The 15,943-nt window shown below is 44.6% G+C and overlaps 1 long non-coding RNA gene across 1 annotated transcript in view; it reads left to right on the forward strand.

Moving 5' to 3' along the window:
* The window catches only part of LOC129534400 (uncharacterized), a 33,783-nt gene that overhangs the window by 16,358 nt on the left and 1,482 nt on the right, over positions 1-15,943 (forward strand). Inside the window, exon 2 of the long non-coding RNA XR_008680997.2 lies at positions 15,482-15,607. This is a non-coding gene — a long non-coding RNA (uncharacterized lncRNA). The remainder of the gene's footprint in view (positions 1-15,481; positions 15,608-15,943) is intronic.

Below are 15,943 nucleotides of genomic sequence, written 5' to 3' on the forward strand. Positions count from 1 at the left end.
AGAGGGTTCCCTCCACTTCTTCTAGGGTCACAGAAAGGTACTGATGCATCCTTGAAGAGTAGAAAGCTAGGCTGGTTACTTTTTGAAAATCTTTGTAGATGTGATGGAATTGAATTTAGCTATTTTTGAAAATAGTCTAATCAGAAATTCTGGGCAAATGAAGGCCAAAAAAATCCTCACTAAACATTGAACTAGAACTGTAGCTTATTGCACATCCTTTGACACCACGGTAGCCATAAAATGGCTGAACCCAAGGGCTTAGACGTAACCTAAACTCCGTTGCCTTTTCTGTTTGGTGTATTCTATAAATGTGCAGGAAACCCTGTGCTCCATCTGTGTGAATTTACAACCAACAAGGCTGCTGGACAAACCAGCAGGGCTTTATTCGTGAGCCTCTGAGTTGTTCCTTCAGGCTCACTCTGCTGCAGGTGTCAAGAGCTCTGCAGGTCACTGCAGGTCAGTGGTCCATGATAGTCCCAGCACCGATGGAGCTCATGAGCACTCCCGTTTCCTGTGTGAATGGGGCAGAGGTCATTCACAATGTCCTACCAGGTGGGATTCAGTTAGCTGCCATTAGATCAATAACCACCCATAAGCCACTGGCCCCTACCAGGTGGCCAACCTGTGGACAGGCAGCACTATTACAGCGCCATTGTCATTGCTAGGAATCAGGTCAACAGGATTCCTTAATGCTGGGGGACATGGGTGGTCCTGCCCACGTACGTATGAAGAGAGACCTTCATACTTTCATTACTGGGAAATACAGTGCTAAGGATGTATTAGGAATAAGGTAGGAAGAGTAAGAACATGTAATGAATCAGGAAGCAGGAATCAGAGAAATAAACATGAGGTCATGCTGGTTAGCTATTATTACAGCACTTTTTTAAACCACAAAATGTACTTGTGTGTACATGAGGGCCAAGGAAGTCAACTAGCATCTATCAAGCAACAACTTGGATCATGATATTGAGTTGGATGTGGTTGGAAGTACATTAGAAGTGTCTCAATTCTGCCCATCTTTTAAGACCCAATGTACGTACCCTAGCTTCTGAACACAAACACAAAAAGAACCCTCCCTTACCTGACCCTTCATTCTATTTATTCTCTACCACAAAAGTTTCACATTTTTTAAAGCCATAGGACTCTTTATTGAGGACAAAAATCTGCAGAAACCAATATGAAAACCAGATATAAGAAGAGGGGTTCTGGCTTGGTGCAGTGGCTCATGCCTGTAATCCCAGCACTTTGGGAGGCCGAGGTAGGAGGATCTCTTGAGCCCAGGATTTCAAGACCAGCCTGGGCAACATAGTGAAACCCAATCTCGACAAAAAAGAATATTAAAAAAAATTAGCCTGTAGTGGTGGTGCTCCTATAGTCCCAGCTACTCGGGAGGCTGGGTTAGGAGGATTGATTGAGCCTGGGAAGTCAAGGCTGCAGTGAGGTGTGATCACACCACTACACTTCAGCCTGGATGACAGAGTGAGACCATGTCGCTCGCACACACACACACACACACACACACACACAGAAGGGTTCTGGTAGATGCAAAGTGTGGCCACCTGGGCATCTCTCTGTTGAGAGCCTGAGAATCCCTAGGGTACCATAGAACACAGTTTGTACAGAACAAACTGTCTGTATCATTTACTCGGCAGTTAATCATACATTGCCTTGTGTTTTTCCATGATTCTTGTAGATTTGCTAATTAGATTACAAATTTCTAAGGGGCAAAGATTCAAATGAAAGACAACAGAATCAGCGAGAGGTGGGAGTTGAGAGATGGAGGTTCTGTGCCTGGCACCACCAGTGGCCCTAGCTTGCAGATCAGTTCATTCGGTGTGCTGGGCCTGTGAGGGCTGAACCAAACAATATGTAAGAAATGTAATCATAATTTCCAGTGGTCCATGATAGTCCTAGTTTACACTTGCTATAAATCAAATGATTATTTAGAATTGTTTTCACTCTCAAAAGTCTCCCAATTCAGATGATCAGTCACATGCTCTCCCTCTCTCGAAGGCTCTTTTTGATTCATGATGCTACGTGTGTGCTGCCCCCTATCCACTCACCCCACCCTAGGATCTAGCATAGGGAAAAGGGCATAGTAAGGACTCGGGATTTGTTAAATTAATTCAGGATAAGACATGATTATCACCTTACAGGAGCCCAAAACCCAATTTAAAAGGTGATGAGTTATATGGATGAAGCTTCTAGAAATCAGTACAATCCGGGGAAAGGGGATAAGTTGCAAGACACATGAGAAGGGCCACAGGTAGATCCCATGTTTTCAGAACCATGGGCAGCCATTCATTTCCATCAGAGTACATTAAGATTTTGAAAAACAGAGCCAGGGAGAGAGGCCAGATGAGGAATGGGCAGACAGGCCACCTCGTGGAACATGTGATTGGGGTGACAACGTAGTTACAAGGTGGTGAGTGTTGGGGGCACAGCCTGGCCCTGGTTGGCTGTCTTGCTGTCTGGCAGAACTCCATGGAGTGAGGCAATTGGTAGCGATCCAGGCAGGCAGTTGGTGTCAGTGAGGTCCATATGTGGATGGGACCAACAGCAGTGTGGGCAGCGCGGTAGGGGAAAGCCAGGCACTGGGTCCTGGGAACCCCAGGCAGCCCCCAGCCCTGGAGAAAGGGAGTACTGAGGTGAGAACAGGGAACCGAGGTCTAGTCAGGGACTTTCTGAAAGTTAGGGGAATGTGGAGGCTGTCATTTGGGCTGACTTGGCTACACAGCATGCTGGGATCTCAATGGTGGGTGAGCACTGAAAGAATGAGCTAAAAATTGGCAGTGACCAAGCAAGAGGGATTAATTTGGTTTTTGGCCCAGCCCCAAGGAAAGAAGCCAGCTGTCCAAACCACAAACTAGGGTCTGACATGCGCTGGTGCCAGTGTTCAAATCTGCCAGCAGGGGCCCGGTGCCTGTTTCTCCTCTCAGGCAGGAACCAGGCAAAACTGCAGGGGCAAATCCCATGAGCTACAGTAGGTTGCTGGACACAGCAGGTCTTACCTAGGGCGATGGCTACTGTGGCGAAGGCTGAATGAAAGTACAGACTGAGAGTCATGTCGAGTCTTCGAGAGCAAATCCAAAACTGGGTCATAAAATGAGTTTGACTGAGAATAAAGTTAAAAGAGCCTGATGGGAAATCATGAAACTAGGAAGCAAGAGAAGAATGGAGGATCCAGGTATACAGGATACATCCCAGAGCAGTTTCATAGCAAACTGTAAGCTTTTGTGTAAGTACTATGTATATATATAGCTTATATATGTGTGTGTGTGTGTGTGTGTGTGTGTGTGTGTATAGTGACCTTATAGATAGTAGTCCCAACATGAGCTGACATACATGTGCTTGAGCATTAAACGGGCTGACAGGGAGCAAGGCAATAACACACAACCGTCTCTAGGTAGCGATCATGCATGTAGTCAAGCAGGAGGGGGTTCATGGTTCTGGGAAAGTCCTGGCCAACTGATTACAAGACTCCGTCTAGCAGCTGGAGGGACCAGGCCCAGCCTCCAGGAAGAGGAGGTAGGCAAGGCCCCAGGAGGGACATGAGGGCCTCAGCAAAGTAACCTGGGGTCAGGGCAGAGCTTCAGTTGCAGAAATAAAAGTCAGGACCCAGGGCAGACACACAGTCACATAGACAGGGCACACACATGTGAGGGTGAGATGGGGAGCTGGAGCTTGTTGGACCCACCCCAGCTGTACCTGATATTGGCCAGGGGCAGTGAGACTTTGGGGTGGCAGAGTTTGATGTACCCTCTGGAGTTGACTAATTGGGGTTTAGTCTTGATGCTGCCATTTACTGGCTGTGAGACCATCAGCTAGTTAATCAACATCTCTGAGTTGTGTTTGCCTTATTTTTAAGATGGGAATAACAACATGTACTTGGCAAGGTTGTCGTGATGATTCAATGATGCAATGTGTATGACGCGCCAAGCTCTGTGCCTGGCACCATCACAGGTGCTCCATAAACAGAGCTATTACTATCATTAAGACTAAATCCAAACCACACCTGCAGGGAGAGAAGCAGGGATGGGGCTTGAAATACACTGCCAGGCTGGGCTGGATTACCCAAGTAACTACGGGATGCTGAGCCTGGGTGTGCAAGGCTGGATGGTGCTGGGAGAGTCCAGGACTAGGACTGGACTGGGTCCTATGGAAAAAGCAAGGGCCATATTTCCCAAATAGAATGTCATGTTCAGAGAAAGACCAGCTGTGAGTTGCCAATTTACTGTTCTTTTTCCGGTTCAAGGAGTACTAAGCCTACAGGCAGAGTCCAAACAGCCTTTGCAGAAAGGGGAAAGGGACATGGGATTAGGTAACCAATCAGCCCATCATGCAAAGAGCCAGTGCATCCTGTCATCCAAAAATTACCCCCTCTCCTTCATTCAGGGGCAGTGCTCCCCAAAATTTTACCATCATATACTAATTTCTTTTTTTTTTTTTCTTTGAGACGGAATCTCACTCTGTCTCCCAGGCTGGAGTCAGTGGCGTGATCTCGGTTCACTGCAACCTCCGCCTCCCGGCTTCAAGAGATTCTCCTGCCTCAGCCTCCCGAGTAGCTGGGACTGCAGGTGCGTGACACCACGTCCGGCTAATTTTTTGTATTTTTAGTGGAGACGAGGTTTCACTGTGTTAGCCAGGATGGCCTTGATCTCCTGGCCTTGTGATCTGCCTGCCTTGGCCTCCCAAAGTGCTGGGATTACAGGCGTGAGCCTCCGCGCCTGGCCTACCATCACATATTAATTTCTTTAACTTAAATATTCTTGTCTGAAGGCATAATTGTTCCAAATGTCAGTGTTGCAGGATGTAGGACAAATCGAGTCACTCATAGTTCATGTATCCAGGCCTTGATCTGCTGAGATGCCTACAAGTCACCAAGAGGACTTATGGAAGCATGGACCTTTCCCAGGCACAGGGCAGCTGGCGAAAGAGAAGAAGAAGCATCTGTAGGACTTTGAAGTCTTGGGAAGGAATTAGGAAAAGCTGGAAGCTCACAGAGTGTTTGTTCTCCTCTTCCTGCTGACACTTGGCAGAGTTTCATGCGATCTAGTTTATACATTCAGTTCTGTTTGTGGCACAGAAGGTCTTGAGCTGCTTGAGAACCAGCAACTGGTTGTGAAGACAATGGTCTAGAAAGGGAAAGAGACACTGTCTGTACAATTTCCTCTCCTTGGGGCTCAAGCACCTGATGTGACCCTCTTCTTTGGTCTCCAGACTTCCCCTAAAGAAGCTAATACCTGTAATCCTTAGCTATAAAGCTGGCTGAGGTAGCTTTGAATTTAGGTGCCAGTGCCACATTGGAAATGCATGTGCGTGATTGGCTTGCAAAGGTAGGGTTTTTGTTGTTGTTTTGAGACAGGATTTCCTATGGTGCCCAGGTTGGCCACGAACTCCTGGGCTCAAGTGATCTCCCACCTCAGCCTCCTGAGTAGCTGAGACTACAGGTGCATGCCACGGCGCCAGCTCAAAGGCAAGTTTTTTTTAACCTGTGTGGTCCAATACAATAGCCCTAGCTGTGTGTAGCTGGTTCAAATTGAGACGTGCCATAGATGTAAAACACACACCACAGTTCAAAGGCTCATTACAAAAAAGACAAAATAATGTGGCTGAATGTGGTGGCTCATTCCTGTAATCCCAACACTGGGCCAAGGTAGGAGGACTGCTTGAGTCCAAAAGTTCTAGGTTAGAGTGAGCTATGTTCGTGCTAATGCACTCCAGCCTTGGCGACAGAGCAAGACCTTATCTCTAAAAAACTAAAAAAAAAAAAAAAATAAGTAAATAGACAAAAGAACTTGAAATGTCTCTTTAATAATATTGTACATTAATGCCATGTTGAAATGATCATATTTGGGATACGTTGAGTTAAATAAAATATATTATTAAAATGAATTTCACTTTTTAAAGTTTTTAATGTGACTAAAAATTTCAAAATTCCATATTTTTGTATTATAATACATATTTTGCACAATAACAAACATTGATGAGTTTGTTTTGCCCATTGAGCCCCTACTCGAAAGTTCTGATCACTCTCACGGTGACTTATCAACCTGGTGGGTACCTGATATTTGGCTGGTCGCAAAAGAGTCAGCTCATCTGGGGAGAGGCAGGGTGATAGCCCCAGGCAGCCAAAGATAACTGGACAATCCCTCTATCCCTGCTGCTGGAATCTTTTAGAAGTGCTGTCTCTCTTCATGTCAGACACACAGGACACTTAGGCGGCCGAGAATCTCTCCAAGCGTTCGTCTGCCCATCACCACCTAATGGCCACGTCCTGGATGTGGGGAAACAGAAACTCTTAGCCCTTCTGTTTTTCACCTGTTGGTATTCTGGAGGGACAGCATTGCCATTAAGACACCTTATGTTGTTTTTGCCTTGGTAAGTTTGAGGCTCTGAGTTAAGACTCTCTCATCTGGATCAATAAACCTGCTCTAGCTCCACCTCAAAAATGCAAAAATTACCCCTTTATAAGACTCAAAAAGGCACAAACCTCACCTTGTTTCTTTATTCATTCAACAAATATTCAAGTAGCATCTAATACTGCAAGAGAAGAGAAGGGCTTACAAGACAGACACCTGGCTCTGTCTGCCAGTAGGCTTCCAAGAGTCCATCGCTTCTTCCTTCTTGAAAACTTTGCTTCACTTGCCCTTAGACCTCCCTTTATCTCAGTTCTTCTTCCTTCCTTCCTTCCTTTCTTTCTCTTTCTCTTTCTCTCTTTCTTTCTCTCTTTCTGTCTTTCCTTCTTTCTTTTGAGGCAGAGTCTCACTCTGTTGCCCAGGCTGAAGTGCAGTGGCCCAACCTTGGCTCACAGCAACCTCTGCCTCCCGGATTCAAACGATCCTCCCGCCTCAGTCTCCCAAAGTATTGGGATTACAGGCGTGAGCCACTGCAGCCAGCCAACAGTTTCCTAACCGATCTCATTGCTATAATCCTTGTATTCCTATATAGCCTATTCTTAGGTCAGCTGCCAGAGTGATCCTCGAAAAATGTAAGTTATAACAAATCACTCCCCTCCTCAGAACTCTCCAACAACTTGCGTGTCTCTCTGAGTGAAATCCAAAGTATTTACTGAGTCTACCAGGCCTCATACACTTGCTCTCTCCAGTTTAGCCACTCTGGCCTCCTTGCTTTTCTTAAACATGCCAGCCAAGCTTCTCCCACTTCACAGCCTTTCAACTTACTGTTGCCTCTACCTAGAAAACTCTTCCTCCAGATACCTGCATGGCTTGGCTCCTTACATTCTTCAGGTCTCTGCTGAGATGTCACCTTGGGGAGACCTTTCCTGACCATGTCTCAGAAAACAGCACCCTGCACCCTACCTTTCTATTCCCTTATCCTGCCGGATTTTTCCTCCTGGCGCTCATCTCCACCTGCCATATTGTACACTCACTTGCATGTTGATTGTCTGCCTCCATTGGAATGTCAGTTCCCTGACAACAGAGATTGCATCTTTTCATTCATTGCTGCCTCCCAGCATTTGCTACAGTGTCTGGCACATTGTAAGTGCTCCATAAATATTTGTTGAATGCACGAAGGCAAAGAAATGGTTCTCCTTTGTAAAGATGATAAGAGGCAGACAATAAACAAGTAAAAGAAAAAGTACATATCATCACCAATTGTGGCAAGTGCTGTGAGAAAACCAAGAGATACCGTAATGGAGTGCCTGCTTTACATAGATTTTCCAGGTGGTCAAAGGGGAGTTTCTGAAACAAGTGACACTCAGGTTGGGATTAAAAGGAGGAGATAGGGCCAGCCCTGCAAACTGTGGGAGAAGACCGTGCTGGAGGGGAGGGAAAATAGCACATTCAAAAATCCTGAGGCAGGAATGAGTTTGATGTCTTCAAAGAATTGAGAGGGCAGGCCCGGCGCAGTGGCTCACGCCTATAGTCCCAGCACTTTGGGAGGCCGAGGTGGGCAGATCATCTGAGGTCAGGAGTTCGAGACCAGCCTGACCAACATGGCGAAACCCCGTCTCTACTAAAAATGCAAAAAATACCCTGGCATGGTGGCGGGCGCCTGTAATTCCAGCTACTCAGGAGGCTGAGGCAGGAGAATCACTTGAACCCTGGGAGGTGGAGGTTGCAGTGAGCTGAGATCACACCACTGGACTCTAGCCTGGGCAACAAGAGTGAAAGTGTATCTGAAAAAAAAAAAAAAAGGATTGAGAGGGAACTAATGGGGAATGAAGAAAATGACATGTGATGTTGAAGGGGTGTTTAGGCCAAATCATAAAAGATCTGGTGGGCTACAGTAGAGTTTAGATTTTCTTCACAGTTTTGTCTAAGGCTGAACCTGTTAGTAGCAATTTGAGGGGAAAATCTGAGATGGTATCCAGATGGTGGAATCTGGATTTCTGGACCATTAACTTAAGCTTCTGCATAAAGTTTCTTAGGTAGAAATAGAGTGGCCTTCACAAGGCCCACAGGCTGATCCTCCTACAACAGGGCTTCCAAGACAGTAATTCCTGTAAAAGAAACAACAGCCTTCTCCCTCTATCAGAGCAGGTCTGCAACACTCAAACTCTTCTGTTATGTGGTCCCTCTTTCATTACGTAGCTGGCCTTATCTCCAGCTGCAATAAATTGTCCCAGATGGCATTTCCAATCCAGTGGTCTGGTCCCTAGTCTCTTTCCTGCATTTTCATAGCTACTCTGGGGCTTTTGTTTGTGTTGTTCCCCTGCAAAGAATTGTCCTGTGCTTCATCCACATGTCTAAAAGCCAGCTCTAATTCTAAGGTAACCATGAGATCAGGTATACAGGCCTAGGTCATGATCTAAAAGTTAGTTTATTACTATGTTAGGTTGGATAATGGCCTCCCAGAAAGACTTTCTCATCCTAATCTCTGGAACCTGTAAACTTGACTTTATATGAGAAACAGCGCTTTGCAGGAGTGACTAAGGGTTGTGACTTGGGGAGATCATCCTGGATTATCTGAGTGGAACCTGAAAGCAATCGCACATATTCTTACAAGAGGAAGGCCAGGCGTGGTGGCTCACGCTTGTAATCCCAGCACTTTGGGAGGCTGATGAGGGCAGATCACCTGAGATCAGGAGTTCAAGACCAGCCTGACCAACATGGAGAAACCCCGTCTCTACTAAAAAAAATAAAAATGCAAAATACAAAAATTATCTGGGCATGGTGGCATGCACCTGTAATCCCAGCTACTCAGGAGACTGAGGCAGGCAATGGCTTGGACCCAGGAGGTAGAGGTTGCAGTGAGCCGAGATCATGCCATTGCACTTCAGCCTGGGCAACAAGAGTGAAACTTCGTCTCAAAAAAAAAAAAAAAAAAAAAAAAAAAAAGAGGAAGGCACAGAGAGAACCCACAGACAGGAAAGCAGAAAGCAATGTGACCACAAAGGCAGAAACTGGAGTGAGGCAGCCACAAGCCAAGGAATACCAGCAGCCACCAAAAGTTGGAAGAGGTAAGGCTCAGATTCCCCCCACCAGAGCCTTCAGAGAGAGTGAGTGTGACCCTGCCCACACCTTGATTTGGGCCCAGTGATCATGATTTTGGATTTCTGGCCTCCAGAACTGTGAGATAATAGATTTCTGTTGCTGTAAGCCACCAAGTTTGTGGTCATTTGTTGCAACAGTTACAGGAAACAAATGTAGTTACCTTGTCCTGTACCTTGGCATCTGTCCTTCATGTCATCCTTATTGCTCCCCTGTCGGCTTCCCTGCTGAATTACCAGGTATAATTGGCACTCCGTTATCTAAGGGTTCCACATCCACGGATTCCACCAACCTTGGAAGGAAAGTGTAATTAGAACTAGAAGGGTTGTGTTTGTATGGAACATGTACAGAATCTTTTTTCTTGTCATTATTCCCTAAACAACACAGTATCAAAACTATTTACATGATATTTATGTCATATTAGTATTTTAAGTAATCTAGAGATGATTTAAAGTATACAGAAGGGTGTGCATAGGCTATATGCAAATACTACACCATTTTATATTCAGGACTTGAGCATCCATAGATTTTGGTATCCTTGGAGTCCTGGATCCAATCCCCCAAGGATATCGAGGGATGACTGTAGTTCCTGTTCTTAATTAGCTTCAATCAATATATCATAAAAATTCCGAGAGAAATTCAATTACAAGTCAAGGCTATGAAGCTAACAGGGGTATCTATGATCCTGGATCCAATCCCCCGAGGATATCGAGGGATGACTAGTTCCTGTTCTCTTACCCTTCTTAATGTTATATGTACTCGTATTTACTGCATGCTAGTTTCACAGGTTTAGGTAGATATTTTATCTCTCCCACTCTCTTCATTTTCAAGCCACATTATCAAGTCAGACAGGCTCCAGGGAAATAAATTCTCAGTAGCAGCATGTGGGATAGATCCTGGTAGGCAGGCCTGGGAGCCAGAGAGATCAGCTAGGAGGCCAGGTCCGTGATTCATAAGTGAGGTGACGGAGGTGTGGACTAGTAGGTGGTTTTAGCTGGTTAGTTTGTTCTGTTTTTTGAACTTTGGTAATCCTAAGTGCCTGGAATTGTGATGAGTAAAGGCAGAAAACAAAGTCCCCCCAGGCATTACTGTGCCCAGGGCGTAAGGGACCTGAAATGTTAGAAAATAACTGATAGGACTTAATAGCTGAATGGAATGAAAAAAATCAAAGCACAAGGTTTTAAGCCTGAATCACTGAGAAAATAGTACTTTTTATAGCAATAGAAAAATTAGGAAGCCATGAGGGTTGTAGAGAGAAAATTATGAATTCTTTATTTGAAATGTTGAATCTTAGGTGAGCTGAAATAACTACTTGAAAGCCATCTCCCTTGGGAAGCTCCCCACAACCACATATCCAAGTCTGAAAGTCTGGTGCTTCCAGAATCTCCCGGTTATGCTTTTTCCCTAGAACTGATAACCCTATATCATGAGTACAGGTCTACTTTTCCATCTTCCTGACAGTCTGAGTTCCTTAAAAGATGAGATTGTGGCCAGGCACGGTGGCTCATGCCTGTAATCCCAGCACTTTGGGAGGCCGAGGCGGGTGGATCACCTGAGGTCAGGAGTTCAAGACCTGCCTGACCAACATGGTAAAACCTTGTCTCTACTAAAAAAAAAAATACAAAAATTAGCTGATCGTGGTGACGTGTGCCTGTAATCCCAGCTACTCGAGAGGCTGAGGCTGGAGAATCGCTTGAACCAAGGAGGCAGAGGTTGCAGTGAGCCGAGATCGTGCCGCTACACTCCAGCCTGTGCAACAGAGCAAGACTCTGTTTCAAAAAAAAAAAAAAAAAAGATGAGATCATGCCTTACTATATCTCCAGCCTCAAATATACTACCTGGTACCTAGTAGATGCCCAATCAGTAAATTTTCAATGAATTAGCAAACAGAGTTGAGCTCAGACAAGAGGTCTAGGCTGGAGATGAAGATCTTGGAGTTTCCTTTCATAAGTGAGAGTTAAAGTCATGATAAACAGCACCACCAAAAGGGACGACAGTTTGGTCTGTCATTGACTGAGTTCCTCAATAATAGGAAATAGTTCTAGCTAAGCAGATTTTTAAAACTTTGCCCTCAGAATCAGGTACCAGGGATCAATATCTGAATAAGGAAGAAGACAAGAGTCTGAGAGTGTCATCTCTCCAGGGCTGTCATGAAACTAAAAGTCGTTTTTCATTTACCAGCCAGTTCAAGGTTCACTCATCCTTATCAATGTGGTCACGCAACGTTATAATAAGCAACGGTCAGAGGCACAAAGATGTTCTGCATGTGACATTTCTGACTTCTGGGTATATTTTGTGCCATATCAAAAATCGGTCAGGTGGGAAACTATAGAGGGAATATACTTTTTTCTTGGATATTGCGACTTCTAAAAAGCTGCCAAAGACATGGGAGGATTCCTTAAGATGTATTTCAAGGCTACTTGAAATAAAGGCTACTACTTTAGAACTCTCTTTCTTATATTTCCAGCTAGATCATTTTTACACATACCCCTTATAGGCATCAGGGCTGGGGGTCAAATTCTTTTGAATGCCAAAAAAGATAGATAATAATCCTGGCTGTTTCAGATACCACTGTTAGCTTCATAGCCTTGACCTGTAATTGAATTTCCCTGGGAATTTTATGATATATTGATTGAACCTAATTAAGTCAAGGACCTGCTCTCCATTATCTGCCTTCACAGCCTCTACACAGAGCCATTCAATCCAAACAACATTTAGTAAGTTCCTTATAAGTACAAAGCCCTGTGCTGGGCCTCTGCAAAACATAAAGATAAGTAAGCTGTAGTCACTTGTTCTTCAGCAGTCCAGTCTTGGAACAGTTAGGGTGCCTACACATAAACTCGAACACAAGAAAACTAAAGCAAACACTCTAGAAGAAATGTACAGACCTACAACCTTAGTGCAAAGTTGGCCATTAATTACTGGGTGGAAATGGTAAAGACCAAAATTACTTGTTTGAAATGATAATGACTCACTGTACACACTTTCAAGCATTTGTTCTTTAAACAGAGTGTAAGGAATACTGACTCACTTGGTATTACATACCCCTGTCATTTCCTTCGTAATTAACCCAGGCACATTCTTCTGGTAACCATCATTCTTGTTCCTCCACTTCTGGAGTTCTCATTTGAACATACACAGGGTTTGGGGATAATCTCCTAGGGAATGCGGGAACATTTTTAGGATAACCCTGGGTAACTCCTGTTTCCTTAGTTGCAAAATCTCTTTTTCACATTCTCATTACTTGATTGCTAGTTCCAATAGGTCAGCTCCATGTTGCCCTGAAACTCTGGGCCACTGAGCGTCAACATTCTTGTGTGTGACTCTCCTCTCCACAGGACTTTCCCTAGTACCTTAGCAAAGACTGTGTAGTGCTGAGTTAACATACTTCACAATTCTTTCCCGCTCCTTCGTCATAAGAGACAGGAATATTCTTACAAATCAACTACCATCAAGGCTCCAAGCCGGGCATTTAAGAATTGGATGAACCAAACTTTTATTTTTAAATTAAATTTAATTTTTTTAAAGACAGGGTCTTGCTCTGTTGCCCAGGCTGGAGTGCAGTGGCACCATCATAGCTCATTGCTAGCCTGAAATCCTGGACTCAAAGGATCCTCTCACCTCAGGGTCCTGAGTGGCTAATACTACAGGCACATAACACTATGCCCAGCTGATTTTTTAATTTTTGGTAGAGACAAGATCTTGCTACGTTGCCCAGGCTGGTCTCAAACTCCTGGCCTTGAGTGATCCTCCCACCACAGCCTCCCAAAGTACTGGGATCACAGGCGTGAAATACCTTGCCTGGCCACAAACTTTTAAACAGACGTCTCTGGCCAGGAGCAGTGGCTCACACCTGTAATCTCAGCACTTTGGGAGGCTGAGGAGGGCGGGTCACTGGAGTTCAGGAATTCAAGACCAGCCTGGCCAACATGGTGAAACCCTGTCTCTACTAAAAATACAAAAATCAGTCGGGTGTGGTGGCGGGCACCTGTAGTCCCAGCTACTTGGGAGGCTGAAGCAAGAGAATCACTTGAACCCAGGAGGCAGAGGTTGCAGTGAGCTGTGATCGTGCCACTGCACTCCAGCCTAGGTGACAGAGCAAGACTCCATCTCAAAAATAAATGCATACATAAATAAAATAAATAGACATCTCTCTACCCTAACTTTAGAGAAAAAAAAATATGTTTGAGGAAAATACAGCTATTTCCTTAGAATATCATTTGACATAGTGCTATCATATAACTTCAAGGTAAATGGTATTAGACTTGTATATATGTGTCTGTGTATATATATATATATATAGATTTGTATGTATGTGTATCCATCCTAATGCCTATATATACAATGTGTATGTGTGTAAACTTGTAATTTTACACTTCATGGTTATTTTCAGAAACTGCACCCGTAATTAGAGCAGACTACAACCAGGCACTAAGTGCTTTGATTGCATCACGCAGACTTCCAGACTTAAACTGTACGTGTGGTTAATTTAGAAAGTGATCACCATGCTTTCCCTTTGCATAGTAGCTTGAGAAAACCACTTAATCTAAGACTTTGTTACTTTTACAAAATGAGAATGATAATATCTGCCCTTCTGAGCTTTCAAGGTGATTATGAGGAGCAAATAGGATGATGTTGGTAAAACCGCCTTATCTAAATGAAGGGAGTTGTGATTGTTATTCAAGCATCTTCTAGACCTTTGGGTCCTGTGCCCTTTGCAGACCGTCTGGCAACTTAGCCATTGAGAGCATTGAAAGTGGACTTCTTTGTGTCTTTCCATTAAAATTACGTGTAATCTTGGGCCCTAAAACATCTAAGACCAGAAGCTATTCCTCTCAGAAAATTCTAGAACCTTATCTGTCATTTATTTATTCGATGAGTGTTTTATTAGATCTTCCTGTGTGCCAGGCATAGCAAGAGACCTTGGAGATACTAAGACAAATAATTGACAGTCCCTGCCTCCCATCTAGCAGAATATTGGCTTGGAACCTAACAGAAAGAAACAAATCAATCAATAAAATATTATAGGCGCTAAATAGAGGCATGTGTGGAGGAGAAACAGCAGAGAGGAGGGAGTGGTTGAATCTAGCAGTGGGTGGGAGTATGCTGAACTTTGCTGATTGCCTCCCTAACAATCATGTTTCCCCCTTCCCCACACCGTCTCCCACTAAATCAACTTGAAAGTCAAATATTGTACTCTCTCTCTCACCCTTTCTAGCAACTAAACATGCATGTGACATAGACAGATTCGATATAAGTGTGTGTGTAACTGGTGGGTGGTTTCTGGGAAAGTGTTGCTTTCTTAATAAAGGGCTGTGACTGTGTTTTTCAGAGATAGCCACAGCAATATCTCCCACCCTATGTGCTCTTCTCATAATGTGATCTTAAAACTCCCCCTCTCAGCCGGGTGCAGTGACTCACACCTATAATCCCAGCAATTTGGGAGGCCAAGGTGGGCAGATCGTTTCAGCTCATGAGTTCAAGACCAGCCTGACCAACATGGCCAAACCCTGTCTTTACAAAAAATAGCCAAGCCGAGGTGGGAGGATGGCTTGAGCCTGGAGGTTACAGTGAGCTGAGATCACGCCACTACACCCCAGCCTGGGTGATAGAGCCAGACCTTGTCTCAAAAAACAAAAACAAAAACAAACCCCAAAACTTCTACTGTTAAGAGATGGGGTCAGGCTGAGCGCAGTGGTTCATGCCTGTAATCCCAGCAATTTGGGAGGCCAAGGAGAGAGGATGGCTGGAGATCAGAAAGTGAAGATTTCAGTGAACTGAGGTCAGCACTGCACTCCAGCCTGGGTGACAGAAGAAGACTCTGTCTCAAAAAAAAAAAAAAAAAAAAACAAAGAGAGAGAGAGAGAGAGAGAGATGGAGTCAATGTCCTCTTTCCTCTTCCTTGACCCTGGAGTGAACTTTATGATTGTCTTAGCCAGTAGAGTGCAATGGAAGTGACATCGTGTGACATCTGAAACTAGATAATAAAAATTCCATGCATGTCCACCACTTTGTTCTTTCAGAATACTTGCTTCTGGAATCCAGCGGCCATGTTGTGAGGAAGCCCAAACTAGCCCATGCCAAGACACCACATGGCGAGGCCACATGCAGATCAGAGTCCCAGCCAGCAGTTAGCATCGACCAGACATGTAAGTGAGAACATCACTCAGTAATTGCAGCCCCAGCCCCTGAGTCATCCTCAGCCTTTGAACCTTCCTAGCAGAGACCCCAGACACTGTGGAGCAGAGACAACCTTTCCCTACTGCACTCTGCACAAATTCCTGTGCCACAGAATCTGTGAACATAATAAAATGGTTGATGTGTGCCACTTAGTGTTGGGGTGGTTTGCTTCACAACTCTGGTAACTGGAACATAGATGTGTCTGGCATTACCATTTCTCCTTTCTTCCAGCCTGGATTCTAGGAGCTGGGCAGGGTGTGAGCAGAGACATCTTACCACCATGTGGTAAAAGCATGATGTTGGCT

The sequence above is a fragment of the Gorilla gorilla genome, chromosome 5 (assembly GCF_029281585.2).
Source record: "Gorilla gorilla gorilla isolate KB3781 chromosome 5, NHGRI_mGorGor1-v2.1_pri, whole genome shotgun sequence".
Lineage (NCBI taxonomy): Eukaryota > Metazoa > Chordata > Mammalia > Primates > Hominidae > Gorilla > Gorilla gorilla.